The 13,740-nt window shown below is 36.8% G+C and overlaps 1 protein-coding gene across 16 annotated transcripts in view; it reads right to left on the bottom strand.

The window, feature by feature from the left end:
• LOC132160902 (forkhead box protein P1-B) overlaps nt 1-13,740 on the bottom strand; it is a 184,307-nt gene that overhangs the window by 47,015 nt on the left and 123,552 nt on the right. Inside the window, exon 1 of one of the 16 annotated variants that reach the window (XM_059570647.1) lies at nt 342-565. The exons of the other annotated variants lie outside the window; for them this stretch is intronic. The gene's annotated coding sequence lies outside the window, so the exon portion shown is untranslated. Of the gene's footprint in view, nt 1-341; nt 566-13,740 lie in introns of those variants that run through there. 16 annotated transcript variants of the gene reach the window in all.

Here is a 13,740-nt window from a genome sequence, read left to right as displayed (position 1 = left end):
AAATGTTTTGAGAAAAAAAAAGTATCTGCATAACTGCAATTGTCTTCAACTAAAAACATAAATGTACAACACAAGAAAGCATTTAACAAAAGCCTCAAATTAAAAATCCTGTGCTTGTAAACTGCAACTGACAAAAGAAGCTTCAAACATCAATTTGTAATCACATCACCGTGTTTACATGTCTCCTAACCAACCAGCATGATAGAAACTAATACAAACAGCATGCAGAGAAATCAAGCTCTCTTCCTTCTCCTCTGGACGTACTGCATTGCAAAACTTTTCTACGGCAACAGAAACAGCTCTTTCACAGAAAAATTACAGAATCAATCATATTGACAAACCTGACAAACTCCATTTGGCTGGAAGGGTAAACAGAGAGAAGCCGGGCCGTTTGGAGGATCGCGGAAGATGAGAAGACACGAGTCGTGAAGCAGAGAGGGAGAGCGAGCGAGAGGCAGAGAGAGAGAGAGAGAGAGAGAGAGAGAGGCGTTTACAGCGAGCGTGTGCGTGTGCTGCCGCGTCTCAAGCCTTTTTCCCGGGGATATGGACAGATTGCACGCACGAGGTTGCTCCCTAGCTGACAAGATACAAAACTATCCAATCAACCACGCCCTTTCTCCACCAATCACAAGCAGCCCTCTAAACATAATCAATTCAAATGGGGACACAAGCAGCGGCAGGGGCCGCCGCAGGCCGTGTGTGTGTGTGTGTGTGTGTGTGTGTGTGTGTGTGTGTGTGTGTGTGTGTGTTTGGGGTGGGAGGGGGGCAGGTGAAGCAATGCCTTTGTGTGGGACCCTATAAAAAAAAGGAGAGAGAGAGAGAGAGAGAGAGAGAGAGAGAGAGAGAGAGAGAGAGAGAGAGAGAGAGAGAGAGAGAGAGAGAGAGAGAGAGAGAGAGAGAGAGAGAGAGAGAGAGAGAGAGAGAGAGAACAAAAAGGACCTTAACAAAACAAAAAGAAAAAAGCAGCACAGTTGATGGCTGTTAACCCTTTGACCTCGGTAAAGGTTTTGTCCGTGCTGGTGAAACAATGGAAGAGTGAAGAAAAGAAACCCTTTAATTAAACAACAGATAAGCAAACACTATCTGACAGAGAGAAAGAGTGGGAGAAAAACAAAGAGATTCCACAAGTTGTTATTGTTCTTTATAAACGGGAAGTTTATGGGAACACAAGCTTGGCTATTCACTTTAATTAGAAAAGGGAGGATTTAATGTTTTGTTTTTATTTAAAACAATGACAGTTATGTAAATTATATAAAATAAATATAAAAAAATAAAATCTTTTTACATTATATTTTATAAGAAATGTCACAGTCATTAAAAGAGTACCTTTTAAACTTTTTGATCAGACACAAACAACTATGGAAAAGGTTGCTGTTTCCATTCACAGACTGACTCTGTGTGTGGGTGCAATTCAATCTTAATCCAAATCCACTAATTTCGAACATAAAATAACACACACACCGCAGCCCTACTTCTGCTGTGAATGGTTAGAACATAAGTGCTCAGCGCTAGCAAGTGATTAAAACATCACCACCTTCTCACACTTGTTTTTTTTTTTTTTTTATAAAAAAGGAGGAAAACACAGAAAAGTTGCTTCGCCCCCTACTGGCTAACCTTATATTACACATTCAAAACCCAGAGACAAAGGCTAAACTTACTTCAATAGTTGACTGGTTGAAGTCAACTTGAAATTGAAGGCTAATTTACAATTTTAGAATTTTATTAAAAAACCAAAAAAGTAATTTCTTTGCAAGAAAATTTAGAAAGTTTTTTTTTTTTACTTTTTGCATTAGATTCTTTTTTTATTTATTTATTTTTTGCTTACTGATTTTTCTAACTACTAAATAAATAAGTAAATAAATGAACACTATAACTTCATAAGAAAGTACTGTGATGGAATCACAAACTAATACCATGGTACTGTACCTTAACAAAAAACAACACTAAATGAATATCATAATTAAGAAGTTTTTAAATATATATATATATATATATATATATATATATATATATATATATATATATATATAATTATATTTAATATTTAATTAAATATATCATTAAATTACTAAGATAATTAAAACATTAAACATTATGAATATTTCAGAAATCAAAGGCATAACTGATTTAATTAAAAATAAAATAAAAATAAAATGGATTTTTACAAAATACATAACTTTGTAAACACACACACACACACACACACACACATATATACACACATATAGTTTTAAAAACTCAACCAACTAAATAATTTTAAATAATAAATAAATAAATGACACACACACACGGAACTTCAGATTTGTTTATTGCTAAAAACATTTATCAATTTCATTTTAAAAGAAGTAATACCTTTATAAAGAAGTAAACTGGTATCACAAAGTAATACCATGGCACTGTACTTTGACATAAACAACAACATTAAATAATTGTCATATTCAAATGCAATTTATGTGGCATGTGTCCAAAAACATTGAAATGTAATTGCATGAGAGGCTATAAACAATTTCTGTAGACCATCACATATGAGCCGTATTGTTAACTGACTTAAAGAACCTAAGAATTAAAGGTCTATACCTTAGTGAATAATTCAATATTTTATTGGTTACCTGACAAACACTCTCAGAAGTGTGCACACATGCGTAAGCATTCTCAAGCAAGGGCAAAAAGGCAAGCAGCCGTGCAAGTATGCACACATAACATATAGAGCCGCTCATATGAACTAACACACACACACACACACACACACACACACACACACACACACACATTTGGCCGTACCCCCTCTCCTATGCAGTCTCCCCTGGGCAGAATGTCGGCGTATTCTCAATAAAACACCTTCTTAGCAGTAATAGGCCACTGTTCTCATTTCACTGCTCCCAAAGGGCTCATGATAAATTTAGCAGACATACAGTTCAAGCCTCCTCCTCTTGTCTCTCTCTCGCTCTTTCCACATCTATCTGTGCTGTGTTCAGGCCTGTATGCCATAATTACCCATACTCTTTCTATCCAAGCCGTCTAATAGATCTTGCTGTTTATTCACTCCATCACTTTGTGAGTCACAGAACCAACACTATTCATTTATGTCTTGTTACAGATAATTGGAAAGCACAGGTTGACTCCTTCGCGAGACTGACACACAAACAATAACGTGCTCCATCTCAGATCAGCTCCGCGGTTCCCTGTATGACTGTCAGGATGACACAGGGCCAAGGGGAAACTGATCCCAGATAAGCGTTTGCTGGTAACCTGCTTGAGTTTAGCATTTAAACCGCGCAGTCATATGAATCCTCTTGTGAAGAGTCATTGCAAAACCACTACAGACGTGACGGGTTCTAGTACTACTACTATGACGGAGATATCTTTGCTCTTTTAGACCTTTGCGCAGGTCGAAATAAGCTCATTTGTAACACTGTCCTGTAACTAAATGTAATCTGTTGTTTACTGAAACAGGTTTTAGCAGAACAGGTGTGATGTTAACAGAAAACAGCTGGTGCTCTGGGCAACAACCTTCTTTTTAAAACACAAATCACACACGCGCACACATCTTGAATGTCACTTCTATTAATGAATGAGCAAAGACCAAACAGTCATCTCTGACCTCTGACTATCATGACACCAGCAGTTTCAGTACAGTATGATGTGCGGTGATGATATTTGGCGTAAGTATTTAAGGGAACAGGCAATCACTACAGACACCACAAACTATACGCACATTTAGCAAAAGGCACTAGTCTGCTAAATATCAAGCAGATCTTGTTTGATTAATCGCGCACTGATACCGTAACGAAAAGTGTGCCTTTGCTGTCTGTGCTTCGCTGTGGCTTTGCCTTCAGTCAAAACATGAGCTTTTTTGTTGGTGATGTTCGACATAAATGAAGTGGGTGGGGGAATGTTGTTTTCTTTACGTGCTATTGTGATTGATTCAGAGTGTGTGCTTTTTGAGTCAGACACTATTTTTGGAGGCATCATCAAAACGACCAAAGAAAAAAATAAACAAAAAGACCATATTTGAGCATTTAAAACTGTCTTAATACTTTTTTTTTTTTGCATCTTTAATGTTGTATTGTGCACTGTATGTATATCAATACATGTGAATTAATACAAGTATATACTATAAATATATGTACTTAAAAAAAACTTTCTCAAAAATATAGTGAAGAGAGTGATGTTGTGAAATATTATTACAACATAAAATAACTTTTCTATTTTAATATATTTTAAAAGGTAATTTATTCCAGTCAAGGTAAAGCTGAATACAGTAGCAGCCATTGCTCCAGTCTTCAGTGTCACATGATCCTTCTGAAATCATACTAATGGTCATACCAGTGGTCAAGAAATATTTAACCGATGTTGAAAACAGTTCTGTTGTACAATATGTATTATGTATATATAAAGGCACACACATATAGCATATATTTAGAAAATATTTTTTATTTATGTGTATATATTTATAATTATGTAAATTATATCATATATAAATATATTTAATATATAAACGTAACACTTTTCTTAAATATGTAGATGCATATGTCTCTGTGCGTATTTATATATACATAATAATATACATAGTACACAGACACACATATATTATGTAAACAAAAACGTTTATTTTGGATGTTTGACAGCACTAATATATATTTTAGTCAATCAACGATTACATTTTTAATCGCGATTAATCACATGATTTTTTTTCTGCGATTAATCACACAAAATTCAATAATGATTTCAAAAGTAGTGTGTGCACTTTTTTCATTTAAAAGTACTGCTATATGAACAGAAGTGCAATAACATTTGGTTTGCAAACATTTAAAACAAATAAGGTGCTTTTTTACAGCAGTATTCATTTTAAATAGTAGCAGTTAAAATATTTCTTGTAAACTTATACAATGTAATCAAATTAAATATAAAACCAAAGCTATCTGTCATATACATATACTGTGTGTCTCTCTCTCTCTCTCTCTCTCTCTCTCTCTCTCTATATATATATATATATAATTGAAAATTAATTGAAAATGTATTTTAAAATAAATGAAAAATAAAAATGAATCTTAAATAGCAGACCACAAATAAAATACTAAGGTCAGGAATCCATAGTTATATAATATAATCATAAAAGAAATAACCATAAAACAATTGCATCAATTGGCATGTGATCAATGCAAGTGAAAATCTTTGCTTTTACTCAACTCAGTCGACCATTACACACAAAGCCACACTAGGCCACATCAGGGTATTTTAACATCAGTAATAAATATAAACCAACACCATGTGTGCTTTTTGTCTGCCCTTAATTACAATTTTTATACATTAGCTCATACAGAGAAATTAAGAAAAGTGAGCAGTTAAACTTACACACGCTGATCACAGTAGCCCATATTCCCCTGTCCCAAGCATCGCATGCTAACCACTGACAACTATAGGTTCTTCAGTGAACCCACAGGCCATCAGATGTGACTTCACACAAGAGACTTCCCAAAGCTTCTCATCAAGCAGTTAGTGTTTTGGAGTCTCAAATAAGATCTATATAGATCTATCCATAAACTTCCCACAGGACGAATGAATCAGTCCTAGCAACATGGACCACACATCTGTATACCGTTGTGGAAAACGGACGAAAAGATGGAAAGAATTGAGGGACAAGAGGAGAGAGGGAGGAGACAAGAAGAAGGGGGTGGCATGTAGCTTGGGGGGCAGGGGGATGGAGGGCAAAACATGACTGAAGTGAAAAGGTCTTGAAAATGGCACTGTAGCTTTAAGGGTTGGTGCTTGGAGTTGATGCAACAGCAATTTGATGTTGGCAGTTACTGGCTGGGCCAGACGGTCTGGAAAAAAGCGTGATGACCTCATCGTGACAGCATCATCCAAGCCTGTTTCTCATCTACACATTTCACATAATGCATTCTTACAATATGACTTGAAAAAACAAACGGCTGAAGAGAACAGGAATGATATGTGGATACAGTTGCAGATAGAGGAATGAGAAATATGCTTATAGTTTTTCTTCAGTGCAAAAAAAAAAAAACTAAAAACTGTTAAAGCAATTATGAACATATGATCATATATTTAAAGGAACTTAAACAAAAGATGATTCTGTCATCATTTAATCACCCTCATGCTGCCAAACCTCTTTGGCTTTTTTTCTGTGAGACACAAAAAGTAAATTTTTGTGTTTATTTACCGGTTATTTTCTAAATGGTGAAAGTTAATATGAAATGGGGCTGTCAAATGACAAAAAAAGTTTAAACAGCAGTCCATATGACTTCTGAAGCCATACAATATGTTCGTGTGAAGAACAGAATGAAATTTAATTTGTTATTGACTAAAATCTTGACATCTGCCCTAGTTCTAATTAGCGTGTCCACAAGTTTTTCAAAAGAGAAGTATCAAAATCCAATCTGTGAATTAATAATAATATATATATATTTCTTTTTGCATCAATGAAAGTTGATTTCTTTCAATTAGGAAGAAAAGCTGTATAGTTAAGTCATATAAACTATATTAAGTTCACAAACTCGTCTGAATAATTTGTTCACGAATCATACTAATCAGGTTCCCAAATGAACTGGTCAAAAATGATCAGTGAGCATTTATTAAAATTTTTGTCTGTCTGTCTTTATGGTGCTTTTGTATCTTTTTTGAAGTTTGAAAGCTTCAATCTGCATTTATTTATGCATTATTTAAACAATTTCAATTTCTTGGAAGAAAAAGTCAAATGAGTGAATGAAGGCAGAATGTTTATAAAAATATATTAATTAAAAAAAATAACATTGTCAACCCTTCTGCATGTCAAAGTATTCCTGCATAGGTGGCAGAATTTTTATACAAATATATACATTTTAATAAAAAAACAAAAACAAACTTGCATATGATCAAATGTGACAGTGAGAAAATTATATTTCAAATTTTTTTTTCTTGAAAAAACAATCACAACTAGCACAACCTTTTTCAATTCTGATAAGAAGAAATGTTTCTTGAGCAGCAAATCAGCATATTAGAATGATTTCTGAAGGATCATGTGACACTGGAGATTGGAGTAATGATGCTGGAAATTCAGCTTTGCGTCAAAGTAATAAATTACATTTAAAAATATATCCAAATAGAAAACAGTTATTTTAAATGGGTATAATATTAGACAATAGTACTGTCTTTATAATATCATTAATCAAATAAATGCAACCTTGCTGAGAGTTGCAGGACTTCCGGTTCGGGCTGGCCACCAAACGTGACTGCAAACAGCCTCATTGTCACCTCCAGAACAGAGCAATGGATGACAGAGAGTCCGCAGGTCACATTGGGTTGCTCGTGGCTGAGATGGGCTCTACAGTGTGCTGGGGTTTGTCTATAAGAGAGGCTGGAAGCTCTGGCCGAGCTCTAGTGAACCCCAGCACACCGCACCGCTAATGAGTTACAGATTGCTGCACTGTGGTATACATGTGTCAGGACAATGCCATGGGTCTCCACCAAAAAAGGGCTGTTCAAAAAAAGACAAAGAGAAAAAAAAACACTGCATAGAAGAAAGAGGGTATTAGTGAAGGAGAGCCAAGGCCTGACTTCTGCACTGTGTCATGTAGCACTCTATGAAGACGAGGAATTGCAGTCTGTCTGTGTGTGTGAGTGTGGAGGGGAAGGAGGGGGTGAGAGCCCTTCATCGTTTGTTAAAGTGAGAGGACATTATCGCTTGACCTCCACTTGCCCTCCCTGTGACTGCATATGATCATGAAAGAAAAGCAATGAGAAACAGAAGGAGAAAGATTGTTCAAAACAGCTCCACTGATTACTTCCTGTGACATCATCAAAACACGGAAAAAAACTGACATTTCTGACTATTGAAGACTGGGAGAATGAGTCTCGCTCACCACAGAGGACATTAACAAGGGAAGTCATAAAACACTTCTTTAGTTGCTGGTGTTTTAGGGTGCTTTAACACTTGGTTCGCTTGCCTGTTCCGAAGCTGAGTTTGGTTGTTCCCCACTCCCCCTGCCCGCGCTGGACTGTCTTCATATTAGTTTATTTGGGTAAGAACCTTGGTTCGTTTGCGTCATCAAGCCAGCAGCTGTTTACCCCGTTGCTTGTAATGGTGGCGCAGGAGAAGGCGGCAAATGCATACTTGCTCTCTGCACTTTTACATATTTAAAGTTTTGAACCGTTCATTTTGTTTACAAAGCTTCGGTACATAACACTTATGTCTGTCTTACAAATGTACTGCAAATGATCTAAAGAACGCTGAAGGCAAACAGAAATGAGATATAAAGCTCTCTGTTTGCAGCGCGTCAGTCACACTCATCAGGAAAGTGTGCAATGCAATAATGCAATAGCAGTTCCCTTTCGCGATTTGGTATGATTGCAATTAAATCAGCAGCGAACTGTACCGGAGTTCACATGAACCGTACCACAGACCACCCTTTTTAAGTGGTCTCGGGTATAGTTAGCAGGTGCACACCTGAGTTCGGAAGACAGCGTCCACATCATTCAAATGAACCGAACTCTGACGTCAATCGAACCCGGGTGCGCACCAAAAGTGCTAGTGTGAAAGCATCCTTAGAGTGTGAGCAGAATCCTGTAATCAAGGTCAAACAATAACTTGCCAAAAGTGGGTAAAAAAAAAAAAAAAACATAAATAAAAAGAAATGCATATTTCAAACCATGTTTTTGTTTTAACTACACAACAAGCACCTACGCAAAGAAGTTGAAGCAGCAGCTGTTTTTTGGTTCAGCAACAAACTCCAGATGATTTGCACAGATGATTTGCACATGTTTGGAAGACACCGGTTTGTTTCCACCAAAAATAAGCGAACAGACCAGCTGATCTCAACAAGCATCAACACTGTCTAAGGAAACAAACAACCTCTCTTTTCAGGCTGCCTATTGACACCACTTTTGTTTTGCTATATCTTCTCGGCAACTCAAGCGTGAATGGCAAATGTTTATGCTCAAGCAGCCTTTAACGGCAAAAGTTCAAGAATGCATGAGGATAGACATGACATTTACACTGTGCAATGATCAACTAAAACATAACATGTGTGTCTAGTAGGGGCATTATACCAACAGGCCAAAATCATGTCAAAAATAACACCCCTTCTGCACGTCAAAGTAATCCTCCATAGGTGCCAGCTCCCTAACCATCATCCCTTGTGGTAATGCACAGTTAACCACACCTGCTTTCACAGCATTGCCGCAAATAATCCTCACTCTTTTTTTTTCAATCTTCTTTATTTTTTCCTCATTCCAAGGCGAGGGTGGACTATCAAGGAAGGTCCGCAAGTGTTGTTCCTAATTACCTATTTCTCCACTCCTGATCCTGTGGCGGGCATAATTAGTTACCTGGGGCTGCAATCCAATTTGAAGTGATGACAAGAAAGCGATCCATGAAAAAGTAATAAGTTAAATCCAATTTCAGACTGCCTCTAATTAAATGCACATGGAACTAATGACTCAAGACCTACCATTTCAGTGATAACCGTAATTAGCAAGGAGGGAGTTGCACTCTCTCGATCTTCCTCTCTCTTTCTCTTGTTGACTCTCTCTCTCTCGTTCTCTGCTGTAGGTGTAAAGTGGTAAAGTGGCATGGACTCTTTTAATTACACGTGTCATTTTGTCGGTGATTTACTCGTGGTTTTTTGACCAGCCGAGTGTGTTTAGCCTCTGTCACTACAGCAGATGTTTATGGTGTTCTATGTTGTGTGTCATAGTAATAAAGACCCCCCCATTTTAATAATAATAATAAAAAAGAAAATCTTCTAGTATGACTAATGAAGAAATATCAGACATTTTGTCTGTTAATTGTCCAGCATTCTATGCGCTATTTACTGTATGTTAGAGACGCGCCCATTGATTGGTAAAAGTTCCCATGAGTTCACTACCGTACCTTGTCTTAACTTTAAACAGCCCCAAAATTTACAATTAGCATGCTACAATTACATTTCTCTACTGACCAAAATAAATAATGTGCAAACACTTAAATCTTCAAAGTCTTAGGTGGACAGAGACCCAAATGCTGAATTGGTGATAAAACAGTAACAAATCAAATTAATACGCTCTAGAGTAAGGAAAGCAAATTGAAGTTGGCTTTTGGCGCCTCAATAGAGCAATAACACCTAATAGAGATCAGCATCTAATGATAGATAAATCATACAAGACAGCAAAGAGCTATTGGGTGCTTGGATAATATAATAAGCTAAAGAGTTTGTGGATAGAATGAAGGAAAGAAAAAGTTCAGAATTACATACTACCACACTACATACTGTATATAGTTTGCACAGTGAGAGCATTTTCTACATGCAAGGAATTAGCGACTACATTAGGGCAGTCAAAATGGCTGAAAAACTAAATTTGAATTTTTTACTTAAATATTATCAATATTCAAATTATATTCTAATTTAAAGGCAAAAGTTCTGTTAGGGGAAAAAAGCTTTTGTCTTCTCTCCCGAGGCCACAAGAGGGCACATCGAACAAAATATTATGCACGTTTCTTCAAAGAACTAATAAAATAACACGACTATCTTTGAAAAAAGTGCATAACGTTTAAAATAATGTTTATACACCATATATAATTAATAAAGTTTCTTAAACAATAAGAAACAAAATGCATCCTGCATGTATGTATAGTTCAATACAAAGGACCAAAAACCGAACACAAAGAGTACTTGGTTTCGGTTTTGATGTCAACGACATCATCCCCACATTGATTGTTCTCTTTTTCTGCAATATTTTGAATAGACAACATAGCAGCGCAGCATCTAGTGACTTCAACTGGATAGGCTAACAAAAGCATTAAAATGCAACACTTACATCTTTGTCACATTTCTTGCGCTACTGATAAGGCTGCCTGACGCACATCTAATTTTCGTATACAACGTTTCTGCATTCGAATGTGTATTTTTATTGTAAATTCTGCAAATATTCAAAAAAAAAAAAAAAGTTACAGACCTAGACTACATGTGACAAATTGGTCAGTAGCCTATAAAACAAAGCATAATACACTGGGGTACTATATCCCACAATGCACAGTGCTCAACTTCACAAAGCACTACTGCACCAGGACGAAACAAAATAACATTGCTAAATGTTATTTTGTTATTAATGTTATTTTTTAATTGTGACTGGCCTAGTGGAGTGGCTGTTCCCACCTCAGATTACAAAAAAGAAAAGTCAAATAACTGATTAATAACATAGCATACTATAGGCAACATGAAATGTTCATGTCTGCATACTGATACACTACACTGATAAAAAACAAAACAAACAAACAGTAGGCAGTATACAGAAAAAAAGTAGTATGCAGTATGCCAGGATTCCATTCTGAACACAGCCATAGAAAGATGGCAGAGAGCATGAGGGTGAAAGACAAAAACACACATGCTTTCTTTTCACTTGCGTGAGTGACAGGTTGGCCATGCTCTCTGTATACATTAATAAATTTGAATTTGAATTTTATCTTTGTGTGCTGAGGATGGTCTGCTCCTCCTCCACGTACTAGTCTAGATAGTGGAATCTGCTGGCCACTGACCCCTCAGCCTGATGAGTGAAGCTGTTAAGCTTGATCCTTTCGGCTTTGTCTCAATGCCAACAAATTCACACAGAACCTAAAGGTCACAAGCCACATTCATTCCCTTGGGACTTATCATACATCCAGCACAATGCAAGGCAATGCAAGGCGCAGCGCAAGTGTGTTTGCTAGTTTCAGTCTGGCGCCGTTCACATTTCCCCGTCCAGCGGCACGTCGTTTAATTAGCAAATGGATTTGCGCCCATTTGTGCGCCCATGGGCATGCTGGTCTAAAAAAGACATGTGTTCAGGTGCATTGCTATTTTAAGGAGCTGAAAATAGACTGCGCCATAGACCAACTCAAACCTGGTCTAAAGTCTAAAGTCAATGGCGCAATATTTTTTTGTTATTTAAAGAGCGCATTAGTAGAAAATGCGCCTCTGGGCCAGTCCACAGTGCGTGTTGACTTTGCTTATTACACACAGGGACGCTCATCACACAGACATGCCAAATATTAAAAACAAAAGGATTACAGTGTAAAAGAATATTATTGTGTAGGCTACTTAAATATAAAAATGTTATGATGGATAGTCATTGCATGTATTAGAATTAGGCTACCTATTTGCAATTCAGCCTATTACTACTTATAATGATAAATGAAATTCTACTTCATCCCACGCTTTCTTCACCTCGGGAAGCTTTGGTGGATTCCTGCTTGTCCCATAGATGATCTGCTGGCGCGCTTTAACTTCACGCACGAGCAGGTCGGTTTCTTCGCTTCGCTCTTAAAGGGAACGGGAGATGACACTCTGATTGGTTTATTGAACGTTACACCCATTATTCATTAAGAGAATAGGGACAACCCATTCCAGAAATGTGCTCCGGCGCACAAACCTTTTTTCGTCGTTAAAATAGCAAAAGTGGATTTGGACACGCCCTTAGTGCACATGCACCGTGCGCTTTACACTTTGCGTTTAGATCATTAAAATAGGGCCCCTTGTGGCTTATTTCCAGTGATATCTACACAACCCAAGTTATTTTATACTACATGACATGATACTGATACATTGTATGGCTGTACAATTTGGGGAAAAAAAATGGAATTGCACTTTTTCTGAAATAAAATTATGATTGCGAGATTAAAAATTTTTTTTTTAAGCTTCATGTTTGCTGTTCTTGTTCGTAGGATTGAACAATTTAGTCAAGCTGCTGTGATTTTATATAAATATGACTATAAAATAATAATAAATTAATTGTATTAATTGTTTTAATAATTGTATTGTTTATTATTATTACTAGGGGTGTAACGGTACGCAAAAATCACGGTATGGTATGTACATCGGTTTTAAAGTCACGGTTCGGTTCATTTTCGGTACAGCAAGAAATGCAAACATTAAACTGCAGGTTGTTTATTACTATAAACTATTTTTTAACAATTTGTTAAATTAATATATATATATAAAATATATATAAAATAAAAAAAAGAATAAGAAATAAAATACTGCTGCAAAGTTCTCCACTAAATAAAATACTCTCAGTCTCAAACCAATATCATATAATAAAATATTATGAAAAATATAAATAAATAACTGTGATTACAGTGCAGCATTACAATCCCAGCTTGTAGGCCTGCTCATATTTAAAAAATATATATAACTTTTCCAAAGTTTAAAGTGCAGCATCAACAGTTTCAGTTTTTAGACCTGCTCAGATTTCGTTATTGCGTTCGACCGATCAGAATTAAGAGCAGAGGTCTGTTTAAATGCCAACGGGAGCTGCGTTTGCATTACAATAGTTTTTTTCCTAGTTGTAGTGATGTTCACACCCACGTGATGCCTTTTGAAAACCTTAGGCCAGTGACACACTGGCATATTGCACCTGTCAAACATAGTCTATTTTGCCGTCAATACTGTTGACGGTGTCCTTTATCAGTAGGCTTTATATTTATGCTCAACATGAAGTGTAGATATTGTTGTCATGAAGACAAGATCCTGGTCTGTCGGCGGCCTCCCTCTATGTCACCTACAGTAGCAGCAGCGCGCCAGCGCCACATCAGGCACGATTCTGATGTGTAAAGACACAGAAAACGCGAAGCAGCCGTCACGCAACTGACACGCAGCAGAAACGCCACGCTCATGCCACGCAGCCAGTGTGTCACCGGCCTTAGAATCAGCTGCAGGGCGGGATTTGCGCTGAAGCGGAGACTACCACCACTTAATATGTTCGTTTGCAAACACGAAAATGTACCAATGT

The sequence above is a fragment of the Carassius carassius genome, chromosome 17 (genome assembly GCF_963082965.1).
Source record: "Carassius carassius chromosome 17, fCarCar2.1, whole genome shotgun sequence".
Lineage (NCBI taxonomy): Eukaryota > Metazoa > Chordata > Actinopteri > Cypriniformes > Cyprinidae > Carassius > Carassius carassius.
Note: the sequence above shows the minus strand (reverse complement) of the source record. Positions and strands in the feature narration are given on the sequence as shown.